Below are 7,544 nucleotides of genomic sequence, written 5' to 3'. Positions count from 1 at the left end.
AGCCCAGACTGCAGCACTTCTAGTTAGAAATTCCAGTGCACTGAAAGGATGTGTAGGAAGTGTTTTTTGTTTGTTTTAACTACCCTCTTTGAATCCAGTGTTTTTTCTATCTTGTGATTTAGCGCAGGGTGTTTCTTAAATCTTGATTCTCATGAGATTATGTTAGATTATCCCTATTTATAATTAGCAATATAAATAATTAGGCAACAGTACATGCCAGGCAAATTGCAGTGCTGGCCTATTAACAACATGCCTTGGGTTGTGCTATTGTGAAACGCAACCTTAAAAAAAAAACATTTTTATTAAAAAAAATAAAATGAAGATGGAAGATCTGTTATGTAATGTTTTGTATCGCTGTAATGCTTTGGTGCCTGGGCATAAACTTTGTATCGCTGTAATGCTTTGATGCCTGGGTTAATTGACAGAGAGAATATCCCTGGAGCAATCGGCAAAGTCACATTGTTCCATTAATGGCACAGATACTAAGAAACACAATCCTGTTCCACATTGCCAAAGTCTTGTAAAGTTTGGATTTTGCATCAGGGGACCAAAAAAAAAGTCACAAAGAGGATCAAGAGCAGGGGAAATGATACAACAGCTCAGCTTGTGAGCCTTGGAACAAGATACATACCCTACAACATGTTGCATCTGTGTCTTCCTGTCCTTGCTCCTGAGCAAGTTACGAGACCAGCACAAGAACACAGAGCAAAAAAATAAAAAGTGCTTTCTTTGAGGCTGTGCTCTCACGGTGCCCCAGCACATGTTTTGGGGCACTGCACGAGATTGCGGTCCTGAAAAAAGCACCAACATCTCGATTTGTAATTGTGTAATATCATGTAATTGTGTAATATCATGGCACCCAAAATGGCTGCCGTGCTCTCATGGGGAAAATACAGGTTGTCCTGGTTCTTCCGGGACACTTGCAGGGTATGCGAGAACCTAAGTGTGCCAGAATGTCCCCACTTTCATCTGCAAAATGTTTCAGGATACACATTTATTTACAGAAGCATCCTAAAATGCATAAAATGTATAGCCCATAAGCTCACAATCTAAAAAAATAACATGAGGGAAGGGAGGGTAAGCCTTCCATTCAGCTTCTTCGATGATTTTCATGGATTGAATGACTTCCTAAGTGAAAATCATGAATAGGCAGCAGGAGGTTTTCTTTCTTTCTCTAGTGATCCTTTCTATCTTCTAGTAGGACCTACAGTTGGCACTAAGGGGAACTCCACTCCCCCCCCCCAGTCAAAGTGTGGGTTTTCTGCCCTCGTGGCAAATGAGAGCAAGTAGCAAGGTTTACTAGAGCAGGGTCGGTGACTTGCCATGCTTACATTCTGTGCGTAATTAGTGTCCGTCTTGTGACTGAACTGATCTGGTGCTGCTGTCAGCAAACACTGACACAGCCTCTTTCCCGGGATGACCAAATCAGCAAATCACACGGGGTTTACACCCCCCATACCATGTACCGAGGTCAAAACTGCAAACGCAGAAGGATGGTGGTAGAGTTCAAGAGGATTGGCCACAGCTTGGTACACCCCCCTTTCAGAGATCCTGGCAGGCTAAAGCTGTTGTCTAAAGGGGGGTCTGTTTGGGGCTGGTGTGGGGTGGGCAGGGAGATATTTAATCTCTCCTACGCCTCGCACCCACCTTCTCTTCTGACAAACAGAATTGGCAGGGCCGTCTTACCCATAGGCACTAGGGGTGCAGGGCACCTGGGCGCCGGGCTCTCAGGGGCACCAGGCCAAGAATCGGGGGCCCCAAGAGTTGAGTCCAGGGAAAAGCCTGCCCATCAGTTGGAGCACCATGGCAGGCTCTTCTGCTGTGGGCGGCTCTGCGCCGCGAGTTTGGGGGCGACTGTGCCAGCGAGACGCTGAAGTGGCCGGCCAGCTCCGCCCTCCTGCTCTGATTCCGGCAGCAAATTGCCTTGGGCAGAGAAGGAATTGCATATCTGAGTGGTCCCCACATTAACAAAGAAACCCTGCATGTAGAAAACTAATCTGTCAAGGTTAATGGAGTATCCTAGCCTCCTCAGTGACATGCTATGTTGTAGGAAGGGTGTTTTCTTCAGAGCTGTTGTGAAATGCCTCCTGTTCATGGCCCTGCTACCATGTCCTCATTTTATCTCTGCTGACCTCTCTCCCTCTGCCACCTCAAAAAACCTCCATTTGTCTTCATCTCCTTCTCTAACCTTTTGGTTTGGTTTGCCACCTCTCCCAGGTTCCTGCCTCACCTCAAGAAAGGGCCAATGGGGTCTTTCCTCAAAGAGAGGCATTATTGGTGAGGTGGGCAGGAGAGTGACAGCAGTGACAGAAATAAACTAGTTTTGTTGCCCTATTTGCAGGTGGAAAAAAGGGGGGACATCTTGGTGATTCGGAAGGAATGTGAAGCCTGTCAAAAACTACATTTTTGTTGTAACAGTCTGCTTCATATACTTATTTTTGCAAGCAGTTTCTCCTAATATAATACATTTTTATATGTTGTTTGAACTAATATGTGCATTGTTCTGCACACTTTCACCTAATATATGCTTCTTTGTGCGCATTTCTGGTTGAAGAACTGTACTGCAAAAAGAGTGAGCTTTGAAGAATAGCTGCATTTTGGTTTGCATTTTTGGCTCAATAAATGCGAATTGGCTAAGTTTGTATTAAAATGTAGATTGGGTAGACTCACATTAACTGCAAACTGAACAAATTTATCCTCCATCCCTTGCTCCACCTTGAAATTGTTCCCTCGATTCTTCTCATTTGAGCCAGCAGAGAATTTTCAGCTCAACCTGAGTGGGCTTAGCGGGGTTAGCCAGCAGTGATACAACTCAGAGGATTTTTGGTCTCATTTGCTGTGAATGGGGAATCCAAATGAAATCGCAGTGGTTTCTGCTTGGTATACCTCTTTGGAATCTACCTTAATATTGGAGAATCTGCTGAGTAATCAGCCCTGGAGACAGTAGTCTTTCATGACAAATCTAGAAAGTTGAAGTTAGTCTCTAACTGCAGAGAAAGCATACAATGTGGCTGCCACTTGAATCATTGGTTTTCCTTGTGGCCAGTTGCCCTTTCAAAGGTGGGCCACTATGTTCCCTGTAGAATGAAATTTATCTTTGGTTTGGCTTTAAGCCAGGCTATCCATTGTCACACTTTGCCCACTGTTAATGATTCATGCTTAAACCAACAAGGCTGCATCACCAGGAACACCAGGAACACGTCATTCCAAATCTTATCAGAAGATATTCCAAAACATTCTAAGCTCTCCCTTCAGGAACCGAGAGAAGAAGCCTCGGCCTACAAGGACTCCCTGTTCCAACTGGATGGCCATAGTAATTAAGGTTTGTTTTCCCCCCAATAAAAATAATAATAATGTGAATTATAAAGGAACATGTGCTGCTTTTTAAAAAAATCACATCCTCACAGTTTAGACCTGTCATTTGCAAACTGCAGTTAAGCCAGAACTAATCTTTTAAATGAGGAACCCACTGGCCATCTCTGCCCTTCACAGAGCAGTTTTGCAACATTTTTGAAATATTCGTTTGTGAAAAATAAATGCCTGTTTACAAACGTGCTGGTTAAGAGAGAGAGAGAGAGAGAGAGCACAGTGTTCTCAGTCACACACACCCGGCAGCAGGGATCTGTGCCTTTGAATGATGCACTACTGAATACCAGTTGCTGGGGAGGGGGACAGCGGGAGGGATATTGTCTTCAAGCCCTGTTTGTGGCCTTTCCAGTGGACATCCGACTGGCAGAACGGATGCTAGACTAGATGGCCCATTGGTCTGCTTCAGCAGGGAACTTCTTGCGAAGTCAGTTGTGGATATTGTTATGTACTAAGCTTGGATCCTAGAACAATAGGCAAGTAGGATCCTAGAATGCAACAACTGATTGGCTTGCAGGAAAAGACCAATCAGGCTCCAGGAGGAAGTTAATCATCCTATTAGGCTGGTAGGATCGTAGAATGCAACAACTGATTGGCCTGCAGGAAAAAACCAATAAGGCTCCAGGAGGGAAGCAGAATCAGCCAATCAAATGGGACTCATTGTGTAAATAATGTATATAAAAGCCAGAGGTTTGGGGGGCAATTCAATCACTGTTTTACAAGCTGCGATAAAGAGCATGAAATCACTACAGGAGTGTATTTCAGATATGATGTGCAAGAGTGGAATGAAACAATGGTTTAGAAGGGGCAAATATTGAAGCGCATATCTGTTTCATACAACACAGCCAGTGTTAGGTAATTTGAGACTTTGGGTTTAATGGGCTTGCAGCCTTTCTCCTTTAGATAGTAAAATGCATCATTTCACTGTAGTGAGCTTCCCAACAGCCCCACTGAGTATGGCACTCGTAGCCTTCAGGAAGGCAGAAATATCCCCAGAGATACTTTGTTGGTGCATCCCTAGTGTCAACATAAAGTCCAATGGAAAGAAAATCTGGGCGGAGTCGGGGAGGAAACTAGGCTTGTCACCTGTCCCTTATTCCAGTAAGTGGCTCCTTATTTAGTCATACTTAAATTTTAACACTAAATAAGGAACAGGTGGCCAACGTAGAAGATGCATCTTCAATCCATGGCATCTCTGGATATGGCTGGGAGAGAACCAACCACCCAGAGGAACAGGTTTGCATAGAAAATACTGAGCTAGAGGGACCAATGATCTGACTCTCTAAGAGACAGCCTCCCATGTTCCTAGAGGGGTTGGTAGGTCTCCAGAGGAAGGAACCTGAAGGGGTGAAAATACTCTGCAAATTATCAGGGCTTCACTTCTGATAGAGCAGGGCTGCCGTACACCCGGGTTTTCCCAAACATTTCAAGGGACTTCGGAAAATTCTGCCCAGAATTTTTGATGGGCGAATCCTGGCTATGTCCTGGAAATTCCAGGTGTATGACAGCCCTACGCTATTAGAAGTGCCTTCTTCACTCTGTTGCTGCCCCCAAGGACACCCTGTAGCCAGTTCTCAGGCAGGGGGAAAGGGCAGAGCAGGACTTCCAGTGCATAGACTTGTAATTTCTAGATTCATGCACAGAGCCCATTTTTTGTTTCACTTTGGGCATTATTCAAATGGAACTGCTTATTTAAAAGGAAATGTTGCCTTCTAAGATAATCTTCTGGCTTCTCCAGCTTCAGCCCAGATAATCTTGACTTGGACTGCCTGCACTTAACTTCCCAATGGCATTTCGAAAATCTGCTCGGTTCTACAGCATCCAGCTATAAGATGAAAGCTGATTGAGGGGTGATTTCCAGATTAGCAGGGTTTCACATGCTGGGGAGAAAAGTCTATTGTGAAATCATCGTTTCTGCTAGAGAACTGGCAGAAGATCAGGCACACGAACTGCCCAATTACAAAAGGGCCGAAGCCTTAGGCTTATTTGGCGTGGGCAGTGATATAGCCCAAGTATTTTCTGGTGACCTAGGCCTCACACCTTGAATCTGACCCAAACCTGGGGACTCAGGGGAGGAAAGCCTCCTGTATCGTGCAAGATTGCATCAGTTCAGAGTATCTGCCAACCATGCTTGGCTTTAACCTGCACAGATATGGATTTGCTGTACGCAGACAAGTGTAATAAAATGTATGGTTTGTTAGGCAGCTCCAAGGGTGGTGCTCAGTTTCATATCGATTCATGTGATCTCGTTCTTCAAACAGTGGCGTTTCAGGACAGTCTTTTAAGCATGTACAGGGATCCAAATGTTGTTGGACCACAACTCCCATACACTCTGACCACTGTTCCTGCTCATTACATTTGATAGGAGCTGGAATCCAAAAAGCATTTGGTGGAATCCCCATCCCAACTTTAAGAATTAAGCTTTCTTCAAAGGAAAGGGCAGTCACAGCCAATGGTGCTTTTGTAAAATACAAATAAATGTAGTGTTTACGGCAGGTTGCAGAAGCAAGCACACAGATACACCTTGCTTGGTCCAAGCTGAAATATTGTACCTGCTCTCCAAATTGATGTAAAAATTGGGGTTTGGCTTTTGCTGCACAACTCCCCATGGGATTCTGAGTCCCCTGAGTTCATGATCGGTCAGCGAAAAATGGATGGAGACTGGATCCAGCGGAAATCAAGGCAGATATTTATTTTTTCTGTTGCAACAGTGTTCCCTTCCCTCCTTCCAAGGAGGGAGAGACCCTGAACAAAAGTGTGCAAGAACCTTTAAAGACTTTTGACATTGCCCAACCCCCTTAGCCAAAGACCACCCCAAAATCATCATTCATACATCATAGGAGGTGTTCTACAGCAGAAATCCTGTCTGCCAGGATACCTGATAATGCTCGCTGATTGCATTACCTGGGCAGCTTGGCCATTATTTTGTGATGATTAATACTTTAGTTCCTGAATGCAGTTCACAGGCTCACCCTATTCATACACAAAGACGCCCTTAAGACAGGATTTGTAGGTGGAAAAGAAAATGGGGAGGCTTTCCCCATTTGCCTCCCTTACTGCAGAGGAATATTTGAGATCATTAGGAGAGTCAAAATGGCTTCAGGATTGCTCTCCTGTACTATTTCAGACTCAGGGTTTATATATTTAGATATGTGAGCATTTATGAATATTTATTATTTATTTGAGACCTTAGAATTCTTATCCATATCCAAAATCTGCTGCTTTTTGGCTCTACTTGCACACACTTTCATGCAAAGCTAGTTTCAGATCTCTATCCCACCTTCAGAAAGTGGGTGTGACATGCATTTCAGTTGTTTGGAACCACCATTGATCCTTTAGTGCTTGTGGCCCCCATCAACAAACTGACTTTAAAGAAGCAGAGATATTTTGCATAAAGAAGCCTGAAGAGGACACCTGCTTTAACAGCATCCCGGTCTTTGTTCCCACTATTGATGTCGCTCCCCAGATGGCTATTCCTATTTCTCCCCACCCCTCTTTATCTTTCTTTTGTTGCTGTTGTGCCATCACTAGGCTCTCTGCCTCCCTCCACTTTGAGGGGACCCTTCCTCAGAGCAAGGCATCCTGGGTGAGGTGTCTGGAAGAGGACCTGCACTGTGACCACTTTGCCACAGTGGTCCCACCACAGAGCTACAATTCTCAGATTGGTTTAACAAGCAAACCCTCTTCACTGGGAACCTTGGTAATGGGAATAGGGTAATGGGAATAGGGGTCTGCTAACAACTGTCAGTACTCTTGGCAAACTGCAGCTCCCTGAATTCTTTTGGGGAAGCCATGGTCATCTAAAGTGGTAACATGGTGCTTTAAATGGACTGTGTGAATGTAGCCTCTGTGGATCAAGACTGCCCTCTAGGCTTCAATGAGTACTGTCAACTGACCTCAGAAACCCATGGAGACATTCCAGGCCTGACCTTCAAGCCCTCCATGACCCTGTCTTTTGCTTCTAGCCCTTGACCCCCATTCGCAAGACACTTTGCCCCAGCCCCAGCTCTGCTTTTAAGTTAGACCAGCCTTTTGTCTGGTCCATCAGGGCAGATCTTCTCATGATTATGGCCTTCTTTCCAGAAAACAATTTCTAAGAATCTAGACCCAAGCAGTGCCTCTCTCTCTCTCTCTCTCTCCGCCTCCCCCAACTCTCTGTCCTCTGGAATTGCCCTGCT

This window comes from Podarcis erhardii, assembly GCF_964252035.2.
Source record: "Podarcis erhardii genome assembly, chromosome: 6".
In the NCBI taxonomy this organism is placed as follows: Eukaryota; Metazoa; Chordata; class Lepidosauria; order Squamata; family Lacertidae; genus Podarcis; species Podarcis erhardii.
Note: the sequence above shows the minus strand (reverse complement) of the source record.